Genomic DNA, 17,958 nt, shown 5'->3' on the forward strand with positions numbered 1-17,958 from the left:
TCCAGAGTCAACCATTTTGAATAATATTGCATGAGTTCCTTGTTTGAGAGCTGGACAATTGTAAATAAGGATGACAAAGGGAAAAAGTTGATGCCTTTGAATTGTATGGGAGAAGGTGCAGCCAGAGTGCTTAGAGGCAAGTATGTCAAAGCTTTGTCTCATGTTTTGGGGATGTTGCTACAAGGGAATATTCCATTGAATGGGACATCATGCTAGGAAAGGTGGAAAGTAAGCAAAAGAGGGGTAGACCCCCAATGAGATTGATCAACAGAATGACTGCAGCAGTGGGCTCAAGTATGTCAGAGTAGGTGAGGGTGGCCCAGGTTAAGGCATGGTTCATATCTCTTCTTCATAGTATCACTGTGAGTTATAATCAATGGCACCTAACAACATACTGTGATAAAATGTTTAACAAGCAGTTTTTGTTAGAACTTAGTGTGGTAGTAGTTAAACACAGAAAGTTGAAAACCTGCACTACCGTAAATGGCAGCCAGCAGTATTTCTGAATTGATTTGTTTTGGCAAATTTATTGTACTACCATAATTTTATGATAATTATTTAAGTCCAGAAACTATCATAGAAAATATTAGTAAAGGTTTGTGAATCTGTTCCAACACCTTTTGACTCCATACACCTGAATAAAAGCATTACCCTCCCCCCCATTGCTCTGCGTGAGCTCACAGTTGGAGCCATTCTTCATTCCCTCTCATTGAGCATCTGCCTCTTTTTCACTGACCCTCTGCTTCACCAGGTATGATGTCCTCCAGGGATTGGTTCCTCCAAAGTATGTGAGATGAGGTGCTACCATCTTTGTTTTTAAAGAGCCTACTGACTGTACTTCTTCCCAGATAGCTTTGTTCTTTCTGGCAGTCCATGCTATGCTCAGTATTTTTCACCACAACCAAAATTCAAAGAGACAGTTGCGTTTTCCTTATTCATTATCTCACGTTAATATGAGTGGCTGAAGAGTACACCAGGGCTTTGGTGAGGCACCCATTAGTCTCCAGAGTGATATCATTGCTTTTACTACTTTAGTGATTTGTCCAATGCAAGACATCAGTTACTTCCTTGAGTGCTTCCAGAAGTAAGAAATGTGGATCCAGGTAAAATGAAATCATTGACAACTTTTGGGTTCTTCTCTGTTCATTGTGATTTTGCTTATTGGTCCATTTAGGAGGATTTTGTTTCCCTTAGATTGAACTATAATCCTTAGTGAAAGCAGCACCTGAAAACGGATCTTTGATCTTCATTAGCAAGTGCTTGACACTTTTGAGCAAGAATGGTTGTGTTCTCTGCATATCACAAGCTGTTAATTAATCCTTCTATAGCCTGATACTACATTCTTCATTTAGTTCAATGCTTATTATATTTGCTTTAGCATACAGATTGACTAAGTGTGGTAGAAAGGTGTTATCTTTCCTGATTTTGAACTATACAATATTCTCTTGTTCTAACAACTGCCTCATGATCTAGGTTCCACAAAAGCACAGTTAAGTTTTTTGGAATCTTTGTTACTCACAATTTTATGTATCATATGTTATGGTTCACACAATTGAATGCCTGTCCATAGTCAATAAAAAAATTTCAAATAAATATCTTGTATTCAGCGCTACAGTCAAGATCTGACAATAGTTGTGGTCTTCTAAATCTAGCTTCAATGTCTAAATATTTCTGCATAACCCAACATTCTGTAATGTCAAAAGAGTGGAAAAGCATTTGTAGCACAGAGAAAATTTTTAGTTGTACTAGTTGCTATTGAAGGGAATTTTGGTGACTCTTTGGGTAAGGAGTTAGGCTGCCAACTCAGAGATAGGCAGTTCAGATTCACTAGCAGCTCCTCAGAAGATGAACAGTTTCTCCTTGTTTGGTTTACAGCCTCTTAAAATCTACTGGATGTTCAGCTACAATGAGTCTTTTCTAACACGATGGCAATGAAGGGATTTTATTTTATTTTCCGGAGAACTATTGTCAGGTCAACACAGGTGTGACGAATAGAACCTATGTCTTCTATAGGTTTTCAGAAGTAGGTCACTAGAGTTTTTTTCCCAGGTAACCACTCAGGAACTCCATATCTTCTGAGTACTAAGGAGTGAGGAGAAACGATGGTAGAAGTGGACAAAGGGCAGGAATAGCAAGATCACACCAAGGGGGGGAGGAGGGGTAGTAGAAATGGACAAAGGACAGGGAAAGCAAGTTATGGGAAGAACACATGGGTTGTACATGGGGGGTGGGGCATAACACATCAAAAATAAAGAGTTAAAACCATAATGAGCTAATACTTTGTATGTTTGAGACTGAAAGATCAGAGATTTTGATGTAATTTTGATTTGAAAAGGGTGCAAGGTTTATAGTACAGTGCTTGGTATAAGCTCTTTTAAAGTCAGGTAGAATAGGCTTTCTGTCAAAAGGCTCAATATATATGCTTTTTGACTCAGCAGTATTATTTCTTGACAGATTCTGAGATTCTGTTCTTCTCACTGTTCACTGACTCATGACTTTTGAGTTGTAACTGACTTATAGCTGACCCTCCATTGGGTTTTCAGATGCTGTGAATTACACAGGAGGAGGTTGCCTGTCTTTCCTGAGGAGCAGCTGTGCCTTTTGGTTGGCAGCAAACTCCCTATCCCCTAGGCCATCACAGAGTGCCCTTCTTAGTATTGTTCATAATTTATGATGATCCACACAGTCAAATGTGAACCTCAGAACACTGAACTGTGTTCATGTGAAACCTAAAATAGACTAAAAGGCAGGGGTCCCAATAGAACAAGGAACACGGCATTTTTTTAAAATCAGGAAAGGTATACATCAAGGTTGTTTCCTTTCTCCATAGCTATTCAGTTTGTATCCTGAGCAAATCATTGTATATTTTCTGCACATTTTAAAAAAAGAACCTGTCACAGAGAAAGAATATACAATTACAAGAATGTGACTGTGAGACCATCAAAAGTCATAGATTTTTTTTTAAAGTCATAAATTTAATAAGAGTGGATCAGCCATATTAACAGTTTAAAATAGTGTCAAAAGGCATGTAGCAGGGTTGTATCCTTTCTCCATACCTATTCTGTCATATGCTGAGCAAATTATTCCACAAGCTGGAGATTCTAAAGACCAGTGTGGCATTAGGATTGGAGGAAGACTCAGCAATAACCTGCATTATGCGGATGACACACCCTTGCTTGCTCAAAGTGAGTAGAACATGAAGCACTTGCTGCAGAAGGTCAAACAATGCAGCCATCAATATGGATTACATCTCAACATCAAGAAAACAAAAATTCTCATCATTGGGCCAAGATGGAACATTATGACAGATGGAGAAAAGATTGACTGTCAACACCTCCTCTTACTTTGATCTACGTCCAATACACTTGGCACTAGCAGTGAGGAAATCAAGTCTTCCAAGTTACTGAGGATTAATGATGTTAGTTTGAGGATAAAAGTACGCCTGATCAGACCATGATCTTTTCTTTCACTTGCTGTGCATCTGAGAGGTGGACAGTGAATAAGGATAACAAGAAAAAATGCAGAAGAGTACTGAATATTCCATGGACTGCCGAAAGAAGAAACATGTTTTGGAGAAGGTACAGCCAGAGTACTCCTTGGAGGCAAGTATGGTAAAGCTTCATCTCACATACTTCAGGCATGTTGCCACAAGACTCTATTCCTTGGAGAGGAACATCATGCTTGAAAAGGTGGGAGGACCAAAGGAGAGGAAGACCCTTAATGAGGTGAACTGACACAGTGTGGCAGTGGGCTCTAGTGTGTCAGAGATTGTGACATTGGTACAGGATAGGTCAGAGTTCTGATTTTTCGGTCACTATGAGTCATACTTGATGGCACCTAACAACAAATAGTTCTGAGAAAGGGAAAATATCCAGTGCAGACTTTCTAAGGTCGTATCAAGTCAACCCTGACTCTTAGGGACCCTGTATGTAGAGGGGAATTGCCCTGTAGGGTTCCGAGGCCATAACCTTGATGTAAGTAGCTCATCAAGTCTTTTGCTCCTGGATGAGTGGCTAGTGGCTTCAAAGCTCCCACCTCCCAGTTAATAGTCCTTCACTGCTGGAGTGTCAGCTGTGAGTCAGTTCAACTTACTGGCAATGAGAACTACCATTTTATTTTTAAAAAAAACTACATTGTCATTGAGTTGATTCTAACTGATAGCAACCCTCCATTGGATTTCCAAGGCTGGAAATTTTTATAGGAGGAGACTGCCCATCTCTCTCCCATGGAGCAGCTGGTAGATTTAAACCAATAACAGTTCATTTAACAGTGCAAGACATAACCTCTTGTGCCACCAGAACTCCTTATTTTACCTCTAGAGTGTAACAAAAAAGAGGCAGTATTGCTAAAACTGATGTGTCTAACTTTAAGCCCTGACATTGCATCATCTGCCGTTCTCTAAGACCTAAATGTGCAAAGAAACACCAAGAGTGGATGTGGCAATATGTTTGAGTAGATACTATTCTCTCTGATGATATATGTAGTCTGTTGGGAGACTAAGGCTTAACCAAGCCTTAAATCATATTTGAGATAGATGTGACATCACGTGAATCAGAGTGTTAATTGTGTGCCATAGCTCTAAGAGGGGTCAGAGTTGGTGCATACTAGGTGCTTTAAGGGAACCATTATCTTCATGATTCTAACAAATTTCTTGGCACTAGCCATTGAAAACCGTACATAAATGTGATTGGTTTAAGCTAAGGAAGGGTTTGAATCAGGGTTATATTCTTTGACCATACCTATCAGTTATATATATATATGCTGAACAAATATTTCAAGAAGCTAGACTGTATGAGGAAGAATGTTGTATCAGCACCGGAGGAGGCTGTATCATTCATTATGCAAGTGACACAACCTTGCTTGTTGAAATTAGGAGGACTTGAAGATCAAAGACTTCAGAAGTATGGACTACACCTCAACATCAGTATAACAGAAATCCTCACTACTGAACCAATAAGTGACATCATGATAGATAAAGTTTAAAGTTGTCAAGGATTTCATTATACTTGGATCCACAATTGAGACCTATAAATGCAGCAGTCAGTAAGTTATGTATTGGATCAGGCAAATAAGCTATCAAGAATTTTTTTTTTCTATCAAGAACTTTTATGCTGAGTGAAATATCTAAGTCACAAAAGGACAAATACTGCAGAGTGCCACTGTTGTAAAACGGGACTGGCATCGGAGTTGGGGGGAGACTGAGAAAGACCGGATAAATTATGTATACTGCATTGAAACAGATGAGGGAGAGAACTGTTTAAAAGGGATATATGATTAGGTATTATTGTCATGACAGGAGTCCAGAATGAAGGCTGCCTAATGGAGTGGACTTGGGGGAGGGATTGTATAACAATGAAAGAATTTTACTTTTCAAAGAGAAGAGCAAACTGGGTGGAGGGGAGGTTGAGCAAGGAGAAAGTGCAACAATGAATGAATGAACGGAAAAGGAAAAAAACCTTCTTTTAAAGTGCTGAAGAGCTAAGATACTAGTTTAAAGACTTAATGTGCACCTGACCCAAACCATAGTATTTCCTGTTGCTTCCTGTGCATGTGAAAGTTGGGTAGTGAGTAAGGAAGACTGAAGATTAGATACCTTTGAATTGTGGTGTTAGAAGATAATATTGACTATCCCATGGACTGCCAAAAGAACAAAGAAATCTTTCTTGGAAGAAATGTGGGTTTTGAATGCTTCTTAGAAGCAGGACTAGTGAGACTTTATCTCACATACATCTACAGAAAAGTAGGAGGTCAGCAAAGGAAAGACCCTCATCGAGATGGATTGCGTCTCATGTGACTGACACCATGAGTGTGGGGAGGACTGAGGACGGTGCAGGTTTAGGCACCGTTTTGATATGTTGTACCTAGAATCAACTATGAGTCCAAGTTTACTTGACAGCATGCGCCTAACATCAGTGTAAATGTGTTAAATGTTTTTCTCAGCATCAGTAGTGAAAATTCCAAGACAACTAGTATTATAAGAACTGTTGGGGGAAAGAATTTGAGATATTAGTTTTGTAGTATTAAGGGTTTAATGTTCAAAATCGTTTCCCTAACCATTGACTCACTTTGCCATGTGGATGGCCAGGAGTATGTGAATACAGTGTGTTAGCCTGTCCATAAGGGGGTTATCTTGTCTTTGTCCACAAAGGGATTGGCCAATCTCACCATTAAATTGAACAGATCCAGCAGCAGAATGGGAGAGTCCACTACCATCAAAGAAGAAGCAGGCATGCAATGTGTACCCTTTGGGGCTAGAGATTGGTATGCCGGCTAGATCTATATAGCAACAAGCAGCCATAGCTGAACCAGTAAGACAGAGCAGCCTTGATACATGTGGTGTTCATTTAAAATTTTACTTATTTTAGCCATTACATTAGCCCCCACTGAACTCCAGCTACCTTAACTGCAGACACATAGTCTTACAAATCATCAACTGCTGTGGGACTAAAGAGAGTGAGTGTGGTGCTGAAGAGTGGAGAGATTGTGGCACTGCTGTGAAGAGACCGACAAGTTGTAACCATAGGAACCCTGAGGTAAAGGTTTTGCTTGCTGGATGATTGAAAGAAAACCTAGCTTGTAACTGCTCTGAGGCAAACCTTGCTGAATGATTTAAGGAAACCATTAGTGGCTTGAATTTGTGCTGCTGAACTGATACTGAGACTTTTTACTAATTGAGGAATTGTGTTTTGGTGTTAATCTGATTTGGGACTGTTGGGCTAAATCTGGACTTGTCATTGGACGATATTCTTTGCTTCTCCCACTCCCCAACCTATTTCCCTAATAAACCTCATTCTTGGTACCACAACTGTAAGTTAAGTCTGTGTGTCTTGCAGCAAACAGCCTACCCAATAATTGGTAGAAAAGGGTGCGGGAGAATGTGTAGCTATTTTGGTATTAGGGCTACTACTGATGAGCACAGGTTTCCTTTATGAAGCAGGAAGTCAGACTTGGCCACTCTTATTTTGCTATGTTAGCAGACTGCTACCTCATAGGGAACCAGAAGTAGGAGTTTTTGCCCAGGTTTGTTGGATGACAGAAGCGGGTGCACGATCCTAAAAGCTACAAGACACAAGGCTGGATTGTCTGCAAGCACATTTCTGAAACTGTTCTGAGTGATTGTATACTGCTACCTACCTTAATAACTTCTCTAATAAGATTTTTGTGTATTGTTTTAGCTATTGCAACAGATTTGTTAACCCAGTAAAGCAGTAAGAAGGGTGTCAGGATGAGTAGAAACAGATGTGGGAATATGGGGGACATATCTGTCCTCATGGTAATTGGTTTTGTGTTGTTGATGTTGTTGACGGAGACTGTTCCCCTTTGTGGAGTTGCTATACAGTCAGATACAACCGTCCCCTTTCGGCCCTTAGCTCTCCTTGTATGGAGAAAGATGAAAATCAAAGACTGTGCAAAAGACTAATGGGCCACATGAACTTGAGTCTGCAGAACCCTGAGACCAGAAGAATGAGTTGGTGCCTTTGGCTGCCATTACTGAGCATTTTGCAAGGGGGTCACAGCAGGTCCCTGATAAAGGAGGAAGAAAAATGTTGAACAAAACTCAGATTTTTAAAAATCCACCCAAGCTTACTGGTCTGATGGAGTCTGGTGGAACCCCTTAGGTTTTCCTTCAATCTAGAGCTGAAATCAACCCCATGCCAGAACTGATAACAAAAAAAAAATAGGCCTGCTTTCTATGAAGATGGCACTGAAAGCGAAGAAGACAGCCCCTGCCCCTCCCAAAACTGAAGCCAAAGCAAAGGCATTAAAGGCCAAGAAGGCATCCTAAAGGGCATCCACAGCCAAAAAAAAAAGAAGATCTGCACATCACCCACCTTCCGGTAGCCTAAGACACTGAGACTCCGGAGGCAGCCCAAATACCCCCAGAAGAGTGTTCCCAGGAGAAACAAGCTTGACCACTATGCCATCATCAAATTTCTCCTGACCACTGAGTCAGCCATAAAGAAGACAGAAGATAACAACACACTTGTGTTCATTGTGGATGTCAAGGCCAACAAGCACCAAATCAAACAAGCTGTACAGAAGCTATGTGACATTGACATGGCTAAGACCAACACTTTGATTAGGCCTGATGGAGAGAAGAAGGCCTATGTTCGACTTGCTTCTAACTATGATGCTTTGGATGTTGCCAACAAAATTGGGATCATCTAAACCGAGTGCAGCTGGCTGATTCCAAATACAAATTTTTCTTACCATAAAAAAAAAAAGGGCCTGTAAGGTGATCATCAACACCAATGAGGTTTAGAACAGTCATTCGAGGTAGCATTTGCTCAGGGTTAAAGCTCAGAAGGCAGGCTGGGATGGAAGGAAGGACAAATAGAAACTGGAAAAACCGGAAGTGGTAAAAGAGTGCTGTTAACTGTGGTGAGTCTAATCAAAGTTACAAAACAAGGTCTAAAAGTATTATATTTTAGGGCATTATTTTTATCGTAGGATTACGCAATGAGGGTTGCAGAGTGGATTATATTTGGGGGTAGGGGGTGGGGTTTGGGAAGGTGCGGGGGGGATTGTGTACCAATGAGGGAGTTTTTCTTTTGCTTTTCAAGGAGAAGAGCAAAGGGGGGGGGAGGGGTTTGTGCGGGGAGAAGGGTGCAACAATGAATGAATGGAATTCCAAAATCTCTGTAGATGTTCATTGAAATGAAAAATAAACAAACTAAATTTAAAAAAAAAGAAAGAAAGAAAAAAACAAGGTGTATGATTGGTGCCTGGAAAACCTATTTATTTTGTAAACTTTCATTCTGATCACAAGAAAAGGTTAATAGTGAAACTTAATTTCAAATTTTGGCCTTGAGAATGATAAAACATGAAGGAGTTTAGCAACCATACTTACCAAGCACATTACAGACTTTGCCATGCAAATGTCTCCTTTAACCTTTTATTTTCTCTGACAATTGAACTATATCATATTGCAGTCTAGTAGATGTGTTCAGTGACAGCAGGAATCACCTGTTTAGTAGTTACTTGGCACTTAGTGTGGGACTTTGTTCCCTTAGTGAATGAAAACCCTATATAAAAGGGCCTTAAATGTGCTACACAAAATACCTATTTGTTGATGATGTGTGCCTTTGAGTCAGAACCAGCACATAGCTGACCCTCCAGCAGGTTTTCAGAGGAGAAGAGATTTTCCATCTTTCTCCCTCCAGAGCATTGGGTGGGTTTGAACCTCATGCCTTTGGGATGGCAGCACAGCTCCTTACCAATAGACCAGTACTCCCTTTGGTGATGATAGGTGAGGAAGAATTGAACAGTGAAGGAAAATGATCCTTTAAAAAAAAAAATTAACATGCTGGCTTATTTGTCACTCTTTGGATTTGGAGGTAGAGGCTCTCAGAGGACAGCATCTGTGTCTTGATCATCTGCTGCTGGAGTTTTTCTTTGGCTCCTTCATTCTCTTGGCCAAACGCTGAGCGTCCTGTGTAGCCGCCTCCTATTCTTCTTAGCTGTTTCTTCAGAGAAATGCACCTGCATTTGTGCTGCAGGACACATGGGGTGACAAGATGTTGAGTCTTGGGCACTTTGGATCTGGCTTCCTTGCCTTCTTTGTTCAGTTGCTTTCTCACAACAATGGTGACAAACATCATCTTCCTTAAAGAGACTGAAAAATTTTCTGATTAATATTAGCACCATGGTATCTATCAGTCACTCCTGGTATATCCTTCTCCCCTTTCTCTACGGTAACCAAGTTCAGAACACTTAGGATTGGTATCCACAGTGCATCCTCGACTGTCCAGTGTGGACAGATTTGCACTCCCTCTCTTCAGTCTCTGTGGTCTGTAACAGGTGTGTCCCTTACACAGCAGCAGGCCAACTTGGTCGTGGGTTAAGACACCCTGCTTTATAGGGAAACCTGTTTGTCATTCCCACCACAGATTCAGACAACATATCCTTCCCTCTCATCACCTAGAGAGTCAGCAGCAACTTCTGTGGCCAGTTACTTCTGATAAAATGTACAAAGTCTGCATTCATCGTCCACTTCCATAAGGCGTTAAATGGCTGGGAAGGAGATTTCAGCATCGTGGTGAAGCAGCTGGTTGTCCGGCGCCATGAAAAAGTGCTACATTTTTCATAGGGAGATGGAAGGAGCTATATGGAGGTGACCTTTGAACACAGATAGGAAGTTGGTGGAGGGGCCAGGACACATGCATCCAAGCAGCAGGTATGCCAGTGCAAAGACCCTGACACAGTTTTGCCCTGACATGTTCAAGCCTCAGCAAGGACCCCAGTGTGGTTGGAGTGGACTGAAGGGTAGAGAAAGTACAATTAGTTCCCTGCTTACTGACACATTCGAGTTATAGTCAGTCATACTCACCTGACACCCATCACCTAACATCCCTTCCCATGTGATTAGGGTGGGGTGGAGGTGGGGTTTAATCATTATTACTAATACGTACTGCATGCAACATTGAAGTGGGAATTTGCTGATGTTATTCTGCAGTGTTCAATGTGATGAATGATACACCGAGTTTACAAGGCAATAGTAATGAAAGACGTGTTTGACTTGGCATCAGAAGCAGCTGCACGTCTGGGGCTACGTGTAGTAGAAGTAAAGGGTGAAGCATGGCCTTTTTGCTCAGAGGAGGTTGTCCAGAGATTCCGATTCACCCGGAGGGGCCTCAAAAGAAAGACTTGACCCATCTATTTTCTATAAAATCAACTAATAAAAAGAAAACTGAACACAGTTTTACTGACACACATGGGTTATCACGAATTACGGATAACTTAAAGACAACTAGTTAGGTTATTTAAAGATAGAGGCTTTTCTGAGAAAGAAGCCATAGAGGGATTTTAAATTTTTTTTTTTTTTTAAGGAATGTCATTTTAAAAGGCTTGTGGTGGTGATGTTTAGGTACTGTATATATGACTCACACAGACCCCATGAATGACAGATCTGAACCCTGCCACATTCTGTGCCGTCCTCATCATCTCTTACATACTTGAGCCCATTACCGCAGTTACTATGTCAGTCCATCTTCTCTTTTGCTGACCCTTCATCTTTCCAAGCATGATGTCCCTCTTTAAGGAATAGCCCTCCTAACGTGACCAAAGTATGTGAGATGGAGCTGTACTGCCCTTGCCTCTAAGGAGCACTCCAGTTGTGCTTTCTCCAGGACACATGTATTTGTTCTTTTGGTAATCCATGGGATATTCCTTATTCATTGTCCAGCTCTCATAGTAAGTGATTGGAAAGACTTTGGCCTAAGGTAGGTGTACCTTAGTCTTTAAACTGATATCATTGCTCTTCGGAACTTTGGAGAGGTCACTGATAGCAGACTTTCCCAATGCTGTATGTCTCTTGACTCCTGGTACCAAGGATGTTGACTGTAGATTCAAGTAAAATGAAATCATTGACAGTTTCCATCTTTTTTCCCCATTCACTTAAAACTTGTAGGGGAACTTAAAGAGCAAGTTTTGGTGGGTGGAGAAGTCAGCAGCTTGATTTGGGACAGATTAAATTTCAGATGCCTGTCAAGATACATCTTGGTACACTCAGGACAGAGGCAGTTAAGATGGTCAAGTCTTGATATCAGGAGAGAGACCAGCTTAACGCCAGGAACCTAGATGAAATGACCAGCAAAAGTATAGAAGTGTGGGGATGGACAATGTCCAGGGAAGATTCCGCAAAGGAGATGGAAGTGGATGAGGAAAACTGAGTGAGGACATGGTAACTGTTAGCCAAGAGTGGCTGTTTAAAGTTAACTTTTTTCATTCAGTTCCTCAGTTACACTCCATTTCAAGGGCTCAGTAGCCACATGTGTGTGGTAGCTATTCATTTGGACAGAACTTGTCCATCATCACTAAAGTGTAGTGGACAGGGCTATTCCAAAAGCCACCCAGAGACTTACAAGGGAGTGGTCCTGTGTCCAACGCTACTAAGTCATTTGAGGACCAAAACTTGGTTTTGTGTAAATATCCAGCACTTTGTAAAAAGGAAGCAAGCTGGTGGAGTGGAATCTGAAAACCTGACAGGAGTGCTTTTAGGAAACTGGAGGAGAGGGCCAGAAGTTGGGAATGAATGACTCCAGCAGTGACTATTGAAGCTGTTCCAAAGGCAAAGCACAGCTTGTGACTTAAGTCTTTAGTAAATGGGACATAAAAAGAAACCCATGGACCAATGATTATTAACCTGAATCACTGACTCATTCACTGGCATGGAGTCCATTCCAAATCATAGGGAGCCACCAGGTTTCTAAAACTGAATTTTAACAGGAGGAGCTTGCCTGACATTTTCCACTGGAGCAGCTGGTGGATTTGAACCACCAGAAAACATGTGGCCTTTTGGTTAGCAGTGCAACCCCCTACAGCCTAGGCTACCAGAGCTCCTTGTCAACCCTGACAGAAATACTTAAGGAGCTTTTAGAATGTTATGTTGTTGTTGTTATGTGCCATCGAGTCGCTTGCGACTCATAGCGACCCTATGTATAAGAGCCCTAAAAGCTGCTCTATCCTGTGCCAACCTCACCGTCTGAAACACACTCATTCCCACCACTCCACTCACAGAATCAATCCATCTCATTGAGGGTCTTCCTCTCCTGCAACCGTCCCTCCACTCTCCCAAACATGATGTCCCTCTCCAAGGACCAGTCTCTCCTTGCAACATGCCTAAAGTATGTCAGACGAAGCTTAAGAATCCTTGACTCCAAGGAGCACTCCAGCTTCACCCTCTCCAGAACAAACCTGTTTGTTCTCCTAGCAGTTCATGGTATAGTCAACACTCTTCTCCAGCACCACAGCTCAAAGGCATCAATTCTCTTTCTATCATCCCTATTCATTGTCCAACTCTCCGATGCATAGCACATAATTGAGAAGACTATAGCCTTGATCAGGCACACCTTAGTCTCCAGCCTGACGTCGTTGTTCTTAAGTACTCTTGAGAGGTCCCTCACAGCTGACTTTCCCAATGCAGTCCGTCTCCTGATTTCCTGGCTGCTGTTACCAAGAGTGTTGACTGTGGAACCAAGTAAACTAAAACTGTTAACTATCTCAATCTCTTCACCATCCATACTGATGCTGCCAGTTGGCCCAGTGGTGAGAATCTTTCTTTTCTTGATGTTGAGCTTCAATCCATATTGAAGACTGCAGTCCTTGACCTTCTACAGCAAGCGCTTCAGGTCCTCTTCAGTTTCAGCAAGCAGGGTTGTGTCATCTGCATAACGCAGGCTGTTGATGATTCTTCCACCAATCCTGATGCCACATTCCTCCTCGTACAGCCCAGCGTCTTGGATGATCTGTTCTGCATACAGATTGAAAAGGTATGGATACAAAATACATACATCCCTGATCGACCCCTTTCTTGATTTTGAACCATGCAGTGTCTCCCTGCTCTGTTCTGATGCCTGCCTCTTGGTCCAAGTATAGGTTTCACATTAGCACAATCAAGTGTTCTGGGATTCCCATTCTCCTCAGAGTCAGCCACAGCTTGTTGTGATCCACACAGTTAAAAGCCTTTGCATAGTCAATGAAGCACAGATAGACACTCTTCTGGTATTCTTTGCTTTCTGCCAAGATCCATCTAACATTAGCTATAATATCCCTAGTACCACAACCTCTTCTAAATCCAGCCTGCACATCTGGCAGTTCTCTGTTGACATATTGTTCCAAACGTTTTTGGATCATTTTCAGCAGAATCTTGCTTGCATGTGTTATCAATGATACTGTTCGATAATTTCCACACTCTGTTGGGCCACCTTTCTTTGGAATGGGAACAAATATCAATCTCTTCCAGTCAGTTGGCTAGCTGGCTGTCCTCCTGATTTCTTGGCACAACTTAGTGAGCATATCCAGGGCAGCATCTGTTTGTTGAAATATGTCACTTGGTATGCTGTCAACTCCTGGAGCCTTGTTTTTTGCCAGTTCCTTCAGAGCAACTTGAACTTCCTCCTTTATCACCATAGGTTCTTGCTCATAGTTATTTCATGAAATTCCTCTGTGTCAGCCAATTCCTTCTGATACAGTGACTCTGTGTACTCCTTCCATCTTTTTTTTTTATTGTATTATGTTACGTGTACTGTCAAATCAGATCTGACTGATACAGGAGGAGATTGCCCTCCTTCTTCAGCAGAGCATCTGGTGGATTTGAACCACGTACCTCTGGGATTGCAGTGCAGTGTCTTGCCACTAAGCCACCAGAGCTCCCTTCTTCCATCTTCTTTTGATACTTCCTGGATCATTTAATATTCTACCCAAGCTATCTTTAAGTATTGCCACCTGTGGCTTGAATTTATTTTTCAACTCCTTCAGCTTAAGAAATGCTGAGTGAGTCCGGCCCTTTTGATTTTCTGACTCCACCTCTCTGCACATTTCATTATAGTATCTTGCTTTGTCGTACCGAGCTGCCTTTTGAAATTTTCTGTCCAGCTCTTTGATTTCTTCCTTTAGCTTTGGCTTCTCGATGCTCTAATGCGATACTCAGAGTCTCACCTGACATCCATCTTGGTCTTTTCTTCTTCTTCTTGAGCCTTTGTAATGATCGTTTGCATTCTTCATGGACAATTTTCTTGATATTCTCCCAGAGCTCATTTGGTCTATGCTCATTGGTGCTGAAGGCCTCAAACCTATTCCTAAGGTGGTTCTGAAATTCGAGTGGGACAGACTTATAGACTGGGCCTAATTCCCAGAGATTAACTTAATTCTTTAGAAGAGGACATTGGTGGTGCTCACATAAAGGCACCCTGGTGCTACCTACCCTATGTTGTGTTTTGGACTGCTAACTGAAAGGTTGGCATGTCAACTCTACCAGCCATTCTATGGCATTCTTCTCCTGTAAAGATTTATAGCCTCAGAAATTTAATAGAGCAGGAGAGGATTGCAAATCAATACTAGTAAGTATTGTTTTCTTTTATTCTTCAAATAAAATTTTTAATTATTTTAACAAAAGTTTATAGAAAAGTTAGATTTTCTTTAATTTGTTCATTGTTGCACATTTTATACCCTCTCCCTACTTCCCCCCAGTTCACTTTTTTAAAAAAAAATATTCATTCACTGTTGCACAATTACCTCCCTTCCCCCTCAAGTCCTCTTTGCTATTATACATCTAATGCCTAATCATATATTCCTTTTTAAACAGTTCTTTCATCTGTTCCAATGCAGTGTTCATTATTTATCCTCTTAGTTTCTCCCCAACCCCCATGTCAGTCCTGTTTTTTATAACAGTGGTGTTATGCGGTATTTATCCTTTTGTGGCTGAGATACTTAACTCAGCATAATGTCTTCAAGGGTCATCCATGTTGTATAATATTTTGAGTTCCTTGTTTTTCAGTGCTGTGTAGTATTCCATTGTTTTTCTATCCATTCATTTGTTGATGGGTACTTGGGTTGCTTCCATCTCTTAGCCATTGTGAATAATGTAGCAGTAAACATGGGTGTGCATATATCTGCTTGGGTGGCAGCTCAGATTTCTTTAGGGTATATTCCCTGTAGAAGAGTTGCTGGGTCAAATGGTATTTCTGTTTCCAATTTTTTGAGAAAGTGCCATACCGCCTTCCATAGTGGTTATACCATTTTACACTCCCACCAACAGTGAATAAGGGCTCCAGTTTCTTCACAAACCTCACCAGCATTTGTTGTTTGGTGCACTCCTGAACTTGGCTATTGTTACTGGGATGAGGTGATAGCTCATAGTGGTTTTTATTTCCATCTCTTTGAAAGCTAGGGATTTTGAACATTTCTTCATGTGTTTGTCATCTGAATGTCTTCTCTGGTGAAGTATCTATTCATATCCTGTACCCAGTTTGTGGTTGGGTTTTTAACCATTTTCTTGTTTAGGTGCTGGAGTATTCTATAAATTTTATATATGAGTCCTTTATTAGGTATGTCTTTGCCAAATACTTTTCCCCAGTCTGTGGCTTTCCTTTTTACCCTGTTGGAGAAGTTTTCTGATGTATATAGGGACTTGGTTCTTAAAAGGTCACATTCATCTGTTGTTGTTTTTTTCTATCCTGGTTGTAGGTATAAGAATTGTTCTTATGTGAGAAGTTTTTGTTTTCTTTTGGCAATTCTAATGTATAGTTCAAGATCTCTTGAGTACCACTGAGTTGGAGCAGGTTTTCAAAGGCTTAAAATTACACAGAAGATTGTCCATCCCTGTCCCTCCGAGAAGCTGGTGAATTTGAAATCTGGATCTACTTACTGCCATAGACACAAAACAAGCATACTAATGCAGCCTGTGTAATGAAATGTGTGTAGACTTTTGGATGGAAACCGATTTACTTGGTAAACTTATTTTAACTACACATACACACAAAGATGGTAGCAGCTTGAAGCACAAATGGTGCTACTACTAGCCAGAGGTTGATAGTTCAAACCCACCCAAAGGCATCTCAGAAAAGAAAGGCCTAGAAGTATGCTTCCAAATGTTCAAAAACCCTGTGGAGAAGTTGTGCACAAGTGCTGGGTCATTTTGAGTCAGAATAGACTCAATGCAACCTATAATAAGAAACAACTTTAAAACCAGAAAATGTATGTAGAAACTAATGCTCCAAGAGCCAGATATTTGTTTCTGCACTATAGTTGACAATTTCCTACACTGGTATTTTGGAGAGAAGAAAAATTACCTGACTTGTTTTATGGGAAAAAACACTGAACAGGTCTGACCTCATTTCAATTGAGGTTGTAAATAAGGTAACTGTTGGTTTCACTGGAAGATACAGCTCTATTTTATTCATATCTGGATGCAAATATATCCCAGGATGCCTGTCCCTGAGCCTTTGCTATTCTCAATGATAGCTATGCTCCCTGCTTTAATGTATTTTGTTATGAAAATAAGTTATATCCTGTGATATACAGCAGATCCCTTATTAGAAAAAGACAGAATGGTGAAAGGTAAGAGGAAGATCCTCAACAGGACGGACCGACAGAGTTTTACAATGGGAGAATTTAAAGATGGTACAGGAGAAGGCAGGGTTCAGTTTTTTTGTTCATTGAGTCTCTGAGTGGTAGGTGACTTGGCTTTTTCTTTTTCTTGTTGGTATTCTTGTGTGGTATACCATCAGGTCAGAACCAATCTATAGTTCACCCTCCAGCAGGTTTTCAAAGGGAGGAAATTGCCCATCTTTGTCCCTTGGAGCAGCTAGTGGATTTGAACCACCAGCTTTTGAAACTGCAGCGCAGCTTCTTACCAGTAAACCATAAGATTTTTAGAGTGGCAGCTGACTTGATGGCACCTTACAACATAAAAAGACAGGTTTCCTATCAATTCACCTTTGTCTTCAGTCTAACAGATCTAGAGGTAACAAAATACACTCTACCAAAGTGGTGCTTTTGAACTGTTTCACAGCCATAAAGTAGACAAAATGGGAATATAATGCACAGGATAATTACTAAATAATAAAAAAGTAGATTAACTCCAAAATCTGAAACAAGGCAAGATAATCTTTGAAAGGCAGAGATGTATTAAACATTAGCTTACCAAATCCCCAAACATAGGAATTTGAATTATAAGAGAGAAGCCCCCTTAAAAAGCAATTGCAAGAAAACAAAGATTCTGTGCAACAATAAAAAAATATTTTTAAAAAGAAAAGCAAACTGGAGGTGGGGTAGGGAGGAAAATGTGCAAGAATGGATGAATGGAAATCCAAGTTTTCTGTAAACTTTGATTAAAATACCAAATTTTTTTTTTCATTAAAATAGCAATTTTTTTTCTAAAGAAAACAAAGATTCTCACTACTGTGCCAATTGGCTGCATCATGATGGATAGAGAAAAGATTGTTAACAATTTCAGCTTGCTTGGTTCCACAGTCATCACTAGAGGGACCAGTAGTCAGGAAATCAAAAAGACTAATTGCATTGGGAAAACTGTCAGAGACTTCTCCAGAGTGCTGAAGAGCAATTATGTCAGTCTGGAGACTAAAGTGCATCTGATCTAAGCCATGGTCTTTGTAATTACTTGCTATGCATCAGAGAGCTGGACAATGAATAAGGATGACAGAATTAATGCCTTTG

General features: G+C 40.8%; 1 pseudogene; it reads right to left on the minus strand.

Moving 5' to 3' along the window:
- Nucleotides 1-9,373: 9,373 nt before the first annotated feature.
- LOC102844117 lies at nucleotides 9,374-10,066 on the minus strand (annotated as a pseudogene).
- Between the last annotated feature and the right edge of the window lie 7,892 nt (nucleotides 10,067-17,958).

The sequence above is a fragment of the Elephantulus edwardii genome, unplaced genomic scaffold (genome assembly GCF_000299155.1).
Source record: "Elephantulus edwardii isolate Elephantulus edwardi_28Jun2011 unplaced genomic scaffold, EleEdw1.0 scaffold00002, whole genome shotgun sequence".
NCBI classification, from domain to species: domain Eukaryota; kingdom Metazoa; phylum Chordata; class Mammalia; order Macroscelidea; family Macroscelididae; genus Elephantulus; species Elephantulus edwardii.